The sequence below is a fragment of the Moschus berezovskii genome, chromosome 15 (genome assembly GCF_049115385.1).
Source record: "Moschus berezovskii isolate FMDL1 chromosome 15, NW_MosBer_1.0, whole genome shotgun sequence".
In the NCBI taxonomy this organism is placed as follows: Eukaryota; Metazoa; Chordata; class Mammalia; order Artiodactyla; family Moschidae; genus Moschus; species Moschus berezovskii.
Genome location: NC_142474.1, coordinates 73673974 through 73689780, shown reverse-complemented (window position 1 = coordinate 73689780; position 15807 = coordinate 73673974). Strand labels below are relative to the sequence as shown.

General features: G+C 46.9%; 1 long non-coding RNA gene across 1 annotated transcript in view; it reads left to right on the top strand.

Moving 5' to 3' along the window:
* LOC148775474 (uncharacterized) overlaps positions 1-15807 on the top strand; it is an 84587-nt gene that overhangs the window by 34297 nt on the left and 34483 nt on the right. The window contains exon 2 of the long non-coding RNA XR_016039244.1: positions 10065-10135. This is a non-coding gene — a long non-coding RNA (uncharacterized LOC148775474). The remainder of the gene's footprint in view (positions 1-10064; positions 10136-15807) is intronic.

Below are 15807 nucleotides of genomic sequence, written 5' to 3'. Positions count from 1 at the left end.
AGGCTGTTTCTCTTAAGTTTTAAAATCTTTTTGGGAAAATGCATTTTATTTTTTAAGAGGAGTTTTGGTTTCAAAATTGAGGGGAAAGTACAGAGATTTCCCATACGCCCCCTGCCCCTACTCAGGCACAGCCTCGCCCTGGTCAACATCCTCTGCTGGGTGATGCCCCTGTTGCCCCTGTTGCAGGTCATCGTCACCCGACGTCTGCAGTGGGCATTAGGACTCACTCTGGATGCACTCTCTGTAGGTTTGGACAAAGGTATCGTGATAGGCGCCTATCATTGTAACATTGTGTTCACTGCCCTTAAAACCCTCTCTGCTCCACCAATTCATCTCTCTCGCCACCAGCCCCTGGCAACCACCTTTTCCTGTCTGTAGAGTTTTGCCTTTTCTAGAATGCCACATGGTGGTAATCATATAGTGTGCATCCTTTTCAGATTGGCTTCTGAAGTTTCCTCTACATCTTCTCTTGGCTGATGGCTGGTGTCTTTTTAACGCTGAATAATACTCCATTGTCTGGATGCACCAGTTTATTTATCCCTCACTCACTGAAGGACATCCTCGTGGTTTCCAGGCTTTGGCAGTTACGGATAAAGCTGCTGTAAACATCTGTGTGCTGGTTTTCATGCGGACAGGAGTTTTCAGCTTATTTGAGTAAATACTGAGGAATATAATTACTGGATTGTGTGGTAGGGGTATGTTTGGTTTTGTAAGAAACTGCCAAACTGCCTCCCAAAGTGGCTGTATCATTTTGTGTCCCCACCAGCCACAAATGAGAATTCCTGTCACTCTACATCCTCACCAGCATTTGATGTTGCCAGAGTTCTGGGTTTTGGCCATTTTAACGTGACGGTCTTTTGTGCTAAATTTTAAAACCATAACAACAGAATTTCTCTGCTCACTATTTGTGTTACTGGGGAAAAGGAAGGGAATAAGTAGTGCTTTTTAAGTAAGGAATTTCTCACCTGGGGATGATACTGATAACATCAGAGTCTGAACTGGAGACAGATCCTTGCTCTGTCTTTAGGATGTGCAGGCACGTGGAAGCTGTGGTTTTTCTGCCCAGCTTCACTCAGTGTTCTCTACGTGTAACATCTACCATGGGGACGCCAAGGACTGGAAGGATAGGAGAGAGAGGTATCAGTCTTTTCTTCCTAAGCTGAGCTGCCCAGCTCCATGCTGATCAGACTGGGTTTTATCTTGTTGCTTCCAGGGAAGCACCTAAGAAAGTGCCCAGCTTGGAGATTTTAAATGTAGTGTCACACATAGAGGCAGAATGGTGGCTGCCATTTATACGATCATGTGGATGGCTGATTGCAATTCATACTAGCATGTGGATGGCCGATAGAGAAAAGGAATTTCATGGGAACTTCTAGAGAGGACTGGGCTCCTGAAATAAAGAGGAGTTGGAAGCAGAGATGTGTTGACAGAGTTGGAATGAAATGGGCTCAAGGCAAAAAGGAAAATGGAGGCAGATACAGCCTCAATGACTGTCAATTTCATTTTTCCTGATGACAAGGACCTAATTTTTCCTTAGGTCTGACTGCAAGGACCCAATTCCAGGTCTTCTTTTCTTTACCTCACCTGCAACATCTGCTCCACACTCATGCCCTTCCTCCCTACCCATCCCCACACCACATCTGCCAAAGACCCATCCTATCTATTCTTTACAGCTCAGTTGCCTTTCCTGGGCAGCACATCAGACTGTATTGGTTTCCTTCTCTGAATCTCTAGAGCTTTTTGAATTAGAAACGTCTGTGCCTCGACTTAGGTTATTCTTTCTGGAATTCTTTGTTCCTCTTTTGCTGCCTGGTGAAATCTTACTCAGCTTGAAATACACACCGAGCATGCCCTCTCCTGTGTAAAAGCCTTACCCCGTCCCTTAAGGCAGAAGAATGTGCTTTCTGCTCTAGACCTTCAGTCGCACCGTCGTTATATAGTGATGTGCTGGCAAACCACCTCAAAGATACACACGTACAAAAGCACACCACAGAAACCAAAGCAACAGTAACAAAACCCGGACCTGCAGTGGTTGCCCATTTCTGTAGTGTAAATTCTCCCACATGACTGATTTCAAGTTGCCCCCGTGACATCTTCTGGATGCAGAGCTGGGAAGAGATGTAACCATTGTTACCTAGACTGTCAGAGTCTTTAGGACAGAGAGGTGGGGAGTACATCTTTTTCTCTTTGGTGACTTGTGTCTGGTCCCGTGTTCGGCATCCAGCTGGCACGCAGTGTATATCTGCTGCTGCTAAGTCACTTCAGTCGTGTCCGACTCTGTGCGACCCCATAGACGGAAGCCCACCAGGCTCCCCCTTCCCTGGGATTCTCCAGGCAAGAACACTGGAGTGGGTTGCCATTTCCTTCTCCGTATATCTGCTACTTATCTAGTATATCTGCTACTAGATATTTATTAGCTGAAAAACTGGGCGACACCATGTCTCTCAGTGGACTGGCTGGATGGCTGAATCTTTGTGGGGGAGATCAATTGCTGCAATTGCCCTGTGGCAGTTGTCATGAAGAAAGGGCACCGAAGGAAAGCCACTTGCTCTGTGGGGAGCAGGGCAACTAGTCTACACGTGCCTTGTTCTGGAAGCAAGGGCAGGGGTCTGCAGACTTCCATCAGTATGTCAGGACCTCCCCCTCTCCCCTAGTTTGCTTCTCAGGGTCTAAGCTGCACATCCATCTGAGCCGCAGCTTCACCTGACACCGAGGGTGTAGGGAGGTCCCATTGGCACTCTGGAAGGCTGTGCAAGACGAGGGGACCAGAGGCAGTGGCCATTGCTGCAGAAATGGGTTGCCTAAAAACACATTAGGCCACAACTAAGCTTTAGCTCTCCCAGAAGTTGATGTGACACTCTTACCCTGCACTGCACCCTTTTCATGGGGAGCTCCCGGGGGATGGCACACATGCCAGATCCCAGCACTCGTGGGCACGAGGAGGAAGGGCAGTGGCCTGGCCCACAGGGATGTCTGCACATCTGCGGCCCACGGTGTCCTGTCCACTCCTTCATTTCTTTCCTTTCCTATTTGGCTCTGGCTCAGGGTTTGGAGCTGGGACCATGGTTTCATGATCCTTGGCGGCCGAGCAGATATTAAACAAGGAGATGCTTCTCGCCATACACGTGGCTTTGCCTGAAGCTCACTGAAGGCAAGGTGGCCTCGGGCTGTTGTTTTTTCCTTCCCAGGCACTTAGATTGGAGAGAACTTGGTCAGAATTTGTCACCAGGGACAAGGGGCTGCTTTGGACAAATGGCTCCAAGAGGATGAGGCTGACATTCTAGCAGGTGAGGTGAGTAAAGAGAGACCTGGAATTAGGTTCTTGTAACTTGTCATCAGGCAAAATGAACCTGATAGTCATTGAGGCTGTAACTGCCTCTGTTTTCCTTTTACCCTGAGTCCCTTTCCCTTCATCTCTGCCAACGTGTTTTTCTCCTTTGGCTTCAGTCTTTCCTTATTTCAGGAGCCCAGTCTTCTCCAGATGTCCCCAAGAAATTTCCTTTCTCTATTAACTATTTTACATGCTAGTCTGAATTTCAGCCGACCATCTACATGCTAGTGTGAATTACAACCAATCATCTACATGCTAGGATAAATTGCAGTCAATCGTCTACATGCTAGTATGAATTGCAGCTAATGTCATACCTCCATATATAACAAATCCAAGCTGGGCACTTTCCCAAGTGCTACTCTGGAAACAAGGTAAAGCCCAGCCATATGTAGGTTCTCTGACCGTGTCCCTATCTAAACACAAAATGTAGGAAGGAGCTATTTCCAGGTGACCATGTTAGACCCTATAAGAAGATACATTATTCTCCACCTCCGACTCCTTGGAGCTCAATAAACACCAGCATCTCCTTTCTTAAACCTTTGAGAGTCTGAGGACTGGGGAGCTGGAATTTTTGCACAGACATCTCTGTAGCTAGAACTAAGTTTCTAAAAATGTGGCATGTTATGTAATTCAGGGGAAGGGATGGAAAAGTACCAGCTGGGGTGAGGCTGGAGACTTTCCTGCTTCTGACTCACTCCAGGCAAAAGCTCTTGTATTGAGATGCATCTCAGAGAAGCCAAACAAAACCCATTCATTCTGCAGGGTGACTGTTGGGGGAGCTGGACTGCCACTAGGGGACGGAGCCCCCAGGCACTGCTGTGGACAGTTACAAGGATTTTTCCTGTGGCCCTCAAGGCCTGCTCCCAGGGCCTGCTGCCCCCTTGCAGGGTCAGTGCCCCACACCCCTACCAGCCAGACTGCCTCCAACAGCCCCACCTACTTACTGCCCTGGTCAGTCCTTGCCTCTTCCTTCTCCTGTAGCCTCAGGCTCTGCTCCGGGTCATGCTCGCCATGTGTTGTCATTCATTAAACATTTAGATGGTTCACTGCCAGTGTGTCAGCTCTGCAAATAGAGAACACCTTTAAAAAAATACTGTTTTAACTCAAAACAGTGCATAGGTACTTCTGCAGCGACATCACTAAGAATCTAGCATTGTTTAATGAGACCCATGTCTCATATTAATTTATAACAAATTCTTAAAAAATTTTTTTTCTGTTTGGCTGTGCAGGGTCTTAGTTGCAACCTGAGGAGTCTTTAGTTGCAGCATGGGGGATCTAGTTCCCTGACCAGGGATTGAATCCGGGCCCCCTGCATTGGGAGTGGAGAGTCTTAGCCACTGGACTACCAGGGAAGCCCCGTATAACAGAAATTCTTAACTCTTATGATATCTACAGAGACTGTTGAGTGTTCTTTTGATCTGGAGATCTATTGAGAATGATGCAAAAGTTTTCCTTGTTCATCTGTAAGGAAATTTTAAGTTTTATCCAGGGGTGAGGGTCGCTTTCCTTCCAGTTTGGCTATGCCATTTATAGCTGGTACTATATTTAGTACTTGCAAATCGGGACATACCTTACATGGAAGCGAATGACATTTTAGTGGCCAACCCTCCAAGTCGACATTTCCTGGATGGGATGGACTTGCACCTCCTGGATTTTAGTGTTCTGACCCTCTCTGACAACTCCTGAATCTCAGAGCAGGGTGGGTTCCCTCTCCACGGTCTCTGCACTGTGTATCACATCCTGCCCTGTCCCTCCCACATGGCTCACAAGCTTGGTCCAGGCAGCCCAAGCGTCTCCTTCCTGTTTTCTTTGATCTTCAGTTCTTTCATTTTGGTTGCGGTATTTTCCTCATAGTGAGCTGGTGGCCAGAACTAGCAGAATCCCAGTTATTTTAAGATGAAGCCTTCATGGATACACATTTGAGGGGTAGCCCCGTTAAAGCACCAGAGTCCCCCTGCAGGGTTTCAACAGCATCATTCAGTCTGTTTTACAGACAACCTGTTGTCTAGAAGGGAGGCAGTTCCCTATGTTTCTGTGGGAGAAGACAGCCCAGGTAACCAGACTTTCAGACTCTAGTCATACAGCCATGAGAGTCATTAGAATCAAAGGAAACTCTGCATTGTGATTGCCAAACTAAATGGACCCTGGTTAGAATGTGTTTTACTCTATCTGAAAGAAGAGCAGTGGTAAGCTCTATGCCTCTCAATTTTAAACCCGAGGAGTTCTTGATTTTTGAAAATTGGAGTAACGAACTTTGAAACAAAGTGCTTTCCTTGGCTCGGTCATGGTAAAATAGAATCATGGGATGCCAGCACTGTGGGAATCTGTTCTCACTCCCTTCTTGACGAAGGAGGATGCTGTTGGGTACCACCCACGGCACACAGCTGTTAGTACCCGAGAAGGACTAGAAACCCACCACCCTGCCTTCACGTGTGAATTGCCCTACTACTCCGCACAGCCCCCACCCCATATCCACATTCTCAGGCGACTTGATGTAATGAAGTGTTTTGAATTTTATATCATTGCCTAAGCTATGTCCTTTGAAGTATTTATTTAAAATAAAAGCATCATATGGCTTTTGTGAACACCCCCAGCAGGAATGTAGATGTTCTGGGCTTGGGGAGAGAGATGATGCTGGCCATTCTAGTTTCCATATAAGATTATCGGGGCCCGTAGTCTGACATTGGTGCTTTGCCTCTGGATGGAATATTCGGTCTTTGACTCTGCACATGTTGGATTAAGGGAAGTGTGGAAGGTTTATCGGGGAGGTGGGGCGGTAGTAAGATGACTTGCATCCAAAAGGTGTGAAACTGGAACAGATTCTGCTTGAGCTGATTTGGGAAGGGATTATGGCGACGCTGAAGCTCCAGGAGGGTGATGAAGACACAGTGTGCATTTTGAGTTTGGCTATTTGAGCTGTAAAAAGGGAAACTCGTGACTCCAAAGGAATGCACTGGGCTGAATGCAGGCATGCACCGCCCACTCTCCCTGGTCCCACCTGCCTTTCCTGGACGCTCAGCTGGTGGGTGCTGCAGCCTCTCTGGCTCCTAACCCCCCTCCCCTGTCCGTGGGGCTCATGGTGGCCCTGGCTGCTCCCACCACATCCAGATCAGATGAAGGGCTGCACTGTGAGGTGAGGGTTCCCAGGTGCTAATGGGGGGAATCAACCAGAAGTGCAGGTGAGTTCACGCTCCAGGGGGTGAAGACAGCCCAAGGTGGGGCTGAAAGGGGGAGGCTTGATGCTCCGTACAGTGAGCCCTGACCCTTGAGACGGGAGACGTGCCGCAGCTGCCGTGTGAATTCCTCTCCCTCCTTCCCTCCCCCTCCAGGCCCCTCCTTCTCTGCCTTTGAGGTGTCCTGGGGCGGTGATGCCCTCTGACCTTCCCTGATAGGTCCCACATGACAGAACCACCAGCTGTGTTTTCCTTGGAGGCGCTGATGCTGAATAGCATGCCCCTTGTGTGGATCTGCTTCTCCTGCTCTGTCACTTCCCTTCCCCTCCCTCTTGCTGCCCTGGGATGGCACTTACCTGTCCATAAAGTGTCCCAGGTAAGATCTGACTCAGGTGGTGTTTTTGAGGCAGCGCAGGTCAGATGGGCGTTGACTGTAAAGTTGCTCCAGTTTGTAAGTGTAACCAGGAAGCTATGATCACATCACACCCAATTTCTCTGTTTAACTCAGTTTGCTCATGAACATCTGAAGCGACCTAGAGGGTGAATACTCTGTGTTTCCTTAATGTGGTGTCTCTGCTTCTCCATCTGTGTTTGGTTTGGCCGTTTCTTCTTCCCCGACTAGTCAATTATTTCCATATTCTTCATTCTGGATCTCCTAAAGAGCCTGGCTAATGGGTTTAGCCAATGGCTATCACTCTTCTCGGATAAATATTTTGTATGGAGTCAAGTCACTTCCCTGGTTGCTGGCCAGGGGACAGCAGGATGATTCTTGGGTTTGCAGCTCTCTCGGGCAAGATGACAGCTGGTCCTGCTCCTTAAACTAAACTCACAGGTTTAGAGAAAAACTAATTGTTACTCAGGCAGAGGAGCAATAGTGGGGTAACAGAGTAAGAGGTACAAACCATTAATGGAGGTGCATACCATTATGCATGGAATGAGCTACAGGGATAGGGCTTTCTAGGTGGCTCAGTGATAAAGAGTCCACCTGTCAATGCAGGAGATGAGGGTTTGATTCCTGGGTTGGGAAGATCCCTTGGAGAAGGAAATGGCAACCCACTCCAGTATGCTTACCTGGGAAATTTCATGGACAGAGGAGTCTGGTGGGCTACAGTCCATGGGGTCACAATTAGTCAAACACAACTGAGCAACTGAGCATGCATCATGCAAGGTACAAGGATATTTTGGATAACATAGGGAATAGAGCCAATATTTCATAGTAACTATAGAGTATAACCTTTAAAAATTGTGAATCACTATATTGTACACCTGCAACTTATATACTCTTGAACAGCAACTATGTTTGTGTTAGTGGCTCAGTTGTGTCCAGATCTTTGTGACTTCATAGACTGTAGCCCACCAGGCTCCTCTGTCCATGGAATTCGCCAGGCAAGAATACTGGAGTGGGTTGCCATTCCCTTCTCCAAGGGAATCTTCCCAACCCAGGGATTGAACCTGGATCTCCTGCATTGCAGGCAGATTCTTTACCATTTGAACCACCAGGGAAGCCCTCCACTAAATGTCAATTAAAAAATGCATTAAAAATAACTAGAGTCCATTGGAAGAACAGAGTCAGAGGGAAGGAGAAGTTGGCCTGGATTGGTCAATAGAAATTCCACTGAGGACAAAGGCATGACCTCAGTTGTCGTGGACGGGCTCTCTGGGTGCCTTTCATAAGATGGTGGTGTGTGTCCTTAGCTACCTGGCCCCTCACTTAACTCCTTCATGCTATTATCCTGTGTGTGGTCCGAGCCTCCATCCCCAGGGGCCATTTAGGCTCTTGGGCTGTGGCGGGTGATGCCCCTGTGATAGCTAAGGCGTGCTGTTGTGCAGAGGAGAGTGAGGATGCAGGTGATGACGTCATCTGTGCTCGTCTTCAAGAACCTGACAGAACGTCTCCGGTGAACTTACACTCTCCAGACTCTGAACCAGGATGTCTTAAGGAAGATGATGATACGGAGGCAGTTTGGGGGGTGGTTCCCTGGCTCATGGAGGAGAAGCTGTCCCAGAGCTAAGAAGCAAAGTGGAACAGATCAGATAGTGCCAGGTTGAGCAACAAAGGAGGTGAAGAGGAAGCAAATGCCGAGGAAACTGGTTAAGCAAGAGCCTCGTGGCTGTGTCACAGGGGTTCTAATTGGCAACATCAGGAAGGGGAGAGCTGATGGGGGCCTGGAGGACATGAAAGAGGAGGAACAAAAGCTGCTCACACTTAGTGCTTCTCTTCATCAGACCTTGCCCTAAGCACCTCATTTGGATTCTTTCTTTTTAAATTAAAGTATGGTTGATTTACGGTCGGAGAAGGCAATGGCAAGCCACTCCAGTACTATTGCCTAGAAAATCCCATGGATGGAGGAGCCTGGTAGGCTGCAGTCCGTGGGGTCGCTAAGGATTGGACACGACTGAGCGACTTCACTTTCACTTTTCACTTTCCACTTTCACACATTGGAGAAGGAAATGGCAACCCACTCCAGTGTTCTTGCCTGGAGAATCCCAGGGACGGGGGAGCCTGGTGGGCTTCCGTCTATTGGGTCACACAGAGTTGGACACGACTGAAGTGACTTAGCAGCAGCAGCAGCAGCATGGTTGATTTACAATGCTGTGTTAGTTTCAGGTGTATAACCCAGTGATTCAGTTATGCATGTGTGTGCATGCTAAGCTGCTCAGTCGAGTCCGACTCTGTGTGGCCTTATGGACCATAACCCTCTAGGCTCCTCTGAAGATGGGATTCTCCAGGCAAGAATACTGGACTGGGTTGCCATGCCCTGTTCCAGGGGATCTTCTGACCCAGGTATCAAGCCTGTGTTTCCTGTGTCTCTTGCATTGGTAGGTGGGTTCTGTACCCCTAGTGCCACCTGGGGAGCCCTCGGTTATGCGTATGTGTGTGTGTGTGTATATATATTCTTTTTCAGGTTATTTTCCATTATAGTTTATTACAGGATATAGTTCATCGTACTATACACTAGGGCTTTATTGTTTATATATTCTGCATCCCAAACTGCTAATTTGTCCTTCCTTCACCCCCTTTCCCATTTGGTAACCATATATCTGTTCTCTGTGTCTGTGAGTCTCTTTCTGTTTGTGAATAAGTTCATTTGTGTATTTTATTTTTTTAAATATCTATTTGGCTACACTGGATCAGGTTCTTTAGTTGCAGTTTGTGAACCCTTAGTTGGGGCCTGTGGGATCTAATTCCCTGGTCAGAGATTGAACCTGGACCCCCAGCTTTGGGAGCCCAGAGCCTTAGCCACTGGACCACCGGGGAAGTCCCTATGTGTGTCATATCTTGGACTCCGCATAAAGGTGATATCAGAGCAGCTGAATGAGGTTTTACAGGCGAGGACACTGAGCTATAAACAGGTGGAGTCATTTGCCTAAGGTCCCACCGTGGGAGGAAGGCAGGGTTAGGGTTCAAACGTTCTCAGGTGCACCCCCACTCTCCCTTCCTAAACCTCCCGAGACGGGAAAATTCGACTGCTGTTGAAAAGAACCCAGGTCAGGCTAGAACATGTTTCTGGCACTTTTATCATTTCCTCTCTGCTTAAGCCTGTTATCTTTCTGTCTAGGTCACAGTCATGACCAGGACCCACTTCCCAGATCTCTGTGAGCCTGCTGGGCCATGCGGCCCATTTCACAGGTAGGACCAAGGTTAAGTGTTTTGTTTTTTAATTAGCGATGCATTTGGAATCCCATTCATTCATCCATCCAATCGTCTAGCATGTGCTCGTTGAGCTCCTTCTGTATACTGGTTCTATAATGACCTTGTGCTGGGCCCTGAGGTTACAATGGTGGACAGGACAGACAAGACTCCTACTCTTAGGATTCCTTAGAGATGTGCTCCGGGGCTACTGGCCACTCTCAGCTAGTAGGGCTTGATATGGGGTGGGTCCCTATTGAGTTGTACCTGAGTATAAAATATACACCAATTTCAAAGGCTTAGTACTAAAATAAAAGGTAAAATTGCTCACCAATCATTTTTATCTTGATTACATGTTGGGCCAGTCATTGAGTGGACATAATTGGCTACATAGAATGTATTATTGAAATTGACATTACTTGCTCTTTTTACTTTTTTAAATGTGGCTAGCTCTTTTTACTTTTTAAAATGTGGCTACTAGAGAATTTATTATTATAAATGTGGCTTGCGTTTTGTATTGGCCCCAAAGTTCATTTCATTTAGGTTTTTCTGTAAGATGGAATGAACTTATTGGCCAATCCAGTGTTTCTATTGAACAACTCTGGTCTGGAGAGAAAGCCAGTCCTGGGCAAATAAGCAGAACCCTGCTCAGGGGAAGCAAGACATGTTTCTGGGGCAGGAGGCACCAGCACAGAATCGTCGACTCTAGAAAGTCATGGAAGGGTGTGTGGGAAAGACTCTGTGTCTCCAATAAATGGTGGGTTTCGTTACTTTCAGCGTTGTTTCTGAGAGTGGCAGTCTTGATTGTGCCTCTCATGGAAGGTAGAAAGCGTTCATTTGTTTACCCGCCGAGCTTGGTCATGGGTAATTATTAGGTTAGCCCAGCCTTTGTGTTCACTGAGGCTTGACTGTGTTTTGAGAGTGAGCCAAGGATGATGTTAGGTGTGTGTGCAGAAAGAGGCAGCACTGTTTTATTTTATTTATTTTTATCGATAAACATTTTTGTAGAGCATGCAACCTTTATCAAAAATACATCTCATTTTATCAGCTAACAATTTTGTTGTTATTGTTGTTCAGTTGCTCAGTCGTGTCCGACTCTTTGCAACCCCATGGACTGCAGCACACCAGGCCTCCCTGTCCCTTGCTACCCCCAGGAGGTCGCCCAAGTTCACATCCACCGATCTGGTGATGCTGTCCAACCATCTCATCCTGTGCCACCCTCTCCTCCTTTTGCCTTCAGTCCTTCCCAGCATCAGGGTGTTTTCCAACTGAGTCCAAAGTAACAAATTGTACCAAGCATTAAATACCAACAGGCTTTTGCAGTTAATTTCCTTTAAAATTTGTATGTGTTTTTACTTAATTTTTTAAACTTCTTCTTTTGTATTGGGGTTTAGCTGATTAACAATGTTGTGAAAGTTTAGTTTCAGTTGAGCAGTGAAGGTACTCAGCCATACATACACATGTATCCACTCTCCTCCAAACTCCCCTCCCACCCAGGTGGCACCGTTTTAATGAAAGTGAACATTCAAGGAGCAATTACTTTGTACTTGAGCTATTCATCTACCTGCTTCTCCCGTACCAGATCACCTCCTCCCAGGATCGACTGTCTGCAGGGGTGTCCTGATCACCTCCTTCCAGGCAGCTGGGTTGGAGTCGGGAAGGGTGAGTGCCAGCTTTAGGCATATCACCAGGAAGGGATGGCCTCCAGGAATCAAACCCAGGGCATCTGTCTGGAGTGTCATGTCTTCCCCTGGTTTGAATTCCAGTCCTGCCACCTACTGACTGAGATTTGAGTCAAACACTCAACTCCAGTGAACCTGTTTCATCCTTTATAAAACGAAGGGGAAACCGTTCGTGCAGTGAGATTTATTTTTTTAATTTTTGTTTTTATTGTGGTCAAAGTTATGTAATATACTATTTTAACCATATTCACTGTGTGGTTTATTGACACTAAGTGCATTCACATTGTTGTGCAACTCTCACCATCATCACCTCCCGAATTTTTCACCTTCTTCAGTTGAAACTCTGTCCCCACTAAACATGAACTCTCACTGAAGAATTTATTTCCAGGGCGGCAATGGAGAAAGAGACATAGAGAATAGACTTATGGACATGGGGAGAGGGGAGGAGAGGGTGGGATGTGTGGAGAGAGAAACATGGGCACTTACATCACCACATGTAAACTAGAGAGCCAACGGGAATTTGCCGTTAGGCTCAAGAAACTCAAACAGGGGCTCTGCATCAACCTAGAGGGGTGGGATGGGGCGGGAGATGGGAGGGAGGTTCAAAAGGGAGGGGAGAGATGTATACCTGTGGCTGATTCATGCTGAGGTTTGACAGAAATCAGCAAAATTCTGTAAAGCAATTATCTTTCAATTAAAAATAAATAAATTTTAAAAAATGAAGTCTCCACCACAAGCTGTCAGAGATGTCACTCACTCACTCACTCACTCATCCGTCCATCCAGTATTTACTGGTCACCTGCTATGGTCCAGGCATGGAGCGTGACGTGACGTTCAGGATTTGATTGGGAGGCAAAAGTAGATAGGCATCTACCCCCCTGGGTCTGGGGGCTCAGACGGACAGGCAGACATAAATCAAGTAATGTGGTTTCTAAAATTGAATAGTTCTCTTCAGTCTCCACACCTTGTAACTCATAAGGAAGAGAGTCACTGGTTCCTGGTGGCCTGAGTTAACCGGAATTGGCCTGGCTCACTGGGGCACTTTCCTTGACCCCATTTGGCCAACGGCACTGCCCCTGGCGGAAGTCAGGTCCTGATGGTGGCTCCTTCCTCCACTCCTGGGCTGCCCTGCCTCGTCCAGGTCTGGCCTGTGTTTGTTTTGGGGGAGTGGATTCCACCTCTGGGGACGAGCTCTGCTCCCTCCGTGACGCTGGGAGCTGGTTACTGGTCTGCACAAACACCGCATCTCTTTGGGGGCAGCCTTGGCCCCTCCCCTGCTCTTTGTGGCCATCAGCTTGCTGTCACCTTGCTCAGCCTGGAGCTGGCCTGGAGCCATGCCCACATGGCCACAGCCCTGCACAGGGTGTGAGTTCGTGAGCCGAGGGCCTTCCCTCAGCCCTTCTCTTTCAGCTTTACCAGTTCTTGCATTTCCAGCATCTTTGGTGGATTGTAACTCAATTTGGAGGCTCATTTATTTTCATAACAGGTACCGGGTGCCTTCTATGTGCCAGATACTAGCCAGATCCTGAGGCACTACAAATTCAACTGTGGGGCTTTTCTGTTTCATTAGATGGAAGGGAGAAGTGGAAAGGATCCCTCCCCACACACATGTACATACACATATATACACATACACACAGACACACAAATACCTACACACATGCCTACATATACACACCTACACACACACATATATACACCATGCCTACATATACACATACACACAACACATATACACACATGCACTCACATATATATATATACATACATACACACAGTCAGAGAAAAGAAAAAAGACTGAAAAGATTAGTGATTTAGGGAAAAGGAAGCTTTGATACAGAGTGAAAAGTTTAAAGGCTCTACAAACTAGAAAAGACTGAAAGAAAACTCAAGGGTCAGAACATAGTCTAAAGGACTAATTATTGGAGGAAAACTGCCTGAGCCTTTTCACTCTGTGAAATTAAAAAAGGAGCTTTAGATGAGACAAAAAGAAAAAAGAACCACATCTGAATTGTGTGGTGAGGAAATTGTTAAGCTCACATTTTAATCAAAGTTGTACATGCACCGAGGTCAAAAAGTCGAATAGTTGCACAAGAGTCATGATAAAACGCCCAGCGTTTCTCCGCCCCACCCTCCTCTTCTTTGAAGAGGCACTCACTTTCATTGATTTTACTGCTCCTTTCTACTTCTTTGTGATTTTGGTGAAACACCAGTTTTGACTTCGTTAAAACTGAGCCTTTAGCTGTCCTTCCCACCAGGTGCTCACAACCTTCTTATCCTGTATCCTCTCCGGCGCTGGACGGATTAATTTTTAGTCTTCCCTGGGTTTGATACAGGTGACCTCAAATAACACAGGTCTGAACTGCGCCGGATCTCTTTCACTGAATGTGCACGACAGGGCTATGCGTGATTGTACATCGGTGATTGGTTGAATCCGAGGATGCGGAATGTGGATGTGGAGGGCTGGCTGTAAAGTCATCCTTGGATCTTCGGCTGCGTGGACTGTCAGTGCCCAACATCCGAGTTGTTCAGGGGCAACTGTACATGCAGGGCCAGCTAGTGTACTATATCAGTTATCGACTTCTGCTCAACCAAGCACCCCTAACTTAGCAGCTGAGAAGATAAACATTTCACCATTTCAGGGGTCAGAGGGCCAGGTGTGGCTTAGCTGGGACCTTTGGCTCAAGGTCTCTCATGAAGGCCATTGTGATCATCTTGAGGATCAACTCAGGGTGTGGGGGGTTCCCTTCCCAAGCTCACTCACACAGCTGTTGGCTGGAGACACCAACTCCCTGTCCTGCCGGGCCTTTCTACGGGGCAGCTCACGGCCCATAGCTGCCTGCCCTTGGAGAGGAGTCGGTTTGCCGCATGCATTATGATTCCTTTTTCTCATAAATTGATTTTAGGCATGCAGAAAAGTTGTGATAATAGTACAAGCTTCCATATGCACCTCCCTTAATGTTCAACCTTAGCTATTTCTTCTTTTTGATGCAAATTTTTGTTTTCTTCAAAGTGAAATCAAGCTTGTTATTTCCTTGGTTTTCCAGGCACCTGTCACTAATGAAACTCCAAGTTCTTTCATCGACATCTCCGTTTAGGACATTGAGAGACTTCAGGTGTTCCATCTATTTTGTCCTCCTAAGGGGGTCTCTTCTAGGGCCTCTGATGAGCTGCTCCAACCCCTTGACCAGCTAAACCCTATGCCCAGGGGCCGGTTGGCATCTTGAGATCTCGCTCCATCACCTGGGGATGCTCTTACTTGCTCAGATGTAGGATCATCTGTTCCTGATTTTCCCTCATTTCCTCTTTCTCAGATTTTCCTTTCATTTTGGTCGAGCATCTTCAGATACCTTCTTGAGATGGTGCATGGGAAGTATGGTTTTTTTTTTTTCTTTTTGTAACTATGAGGGTCCCAAAATGTCTGTATTATATCCCAATATTTTGAATCATGTTTTATTTGGATGGACTGGTCTGATTGGGAATTCGTTCCCGTCAGGAGTTTGAAGATACTGCTCTGTGCCTTTCTAGTGTCCCATGATGTTCTTGAGAGCTCTGATGCCATCCTGATTCCCAAACCTTTGAAAACAACATGTTTTGAAACCTGTAGGAAAGCGGTCCCCAACCTTTTTGGCACCAGGGACTGGTTTCATGGAAGACAACTTTTCCCAGGACTGGGGAGGGTGGGGATGGTTTTTGTTTCTCTCATCTCTTGCCATGGGGCCTGGTTCCTAACAGACCATGGACAGGTTACCGTCTGTGGCCCAGGGGTTGGGGACCCCTGCTTTATGACTTCTCTTGTTCCTGGTGCTTTGCAGTGATGGGATAATATATCTTGGTCTGAGTCTGTGTTCTCTCATCTTTCTGGATATTCAGTGATACCTTTTAATCTTCAAGTTGTCTTCTTCAGTTCTGATAATTGTCTTAGAGTTATTTCACTAATGACTCCCTCATCTCCTTTGGTTGCTTTCTGAATTTCTGTTATTCAAGTGT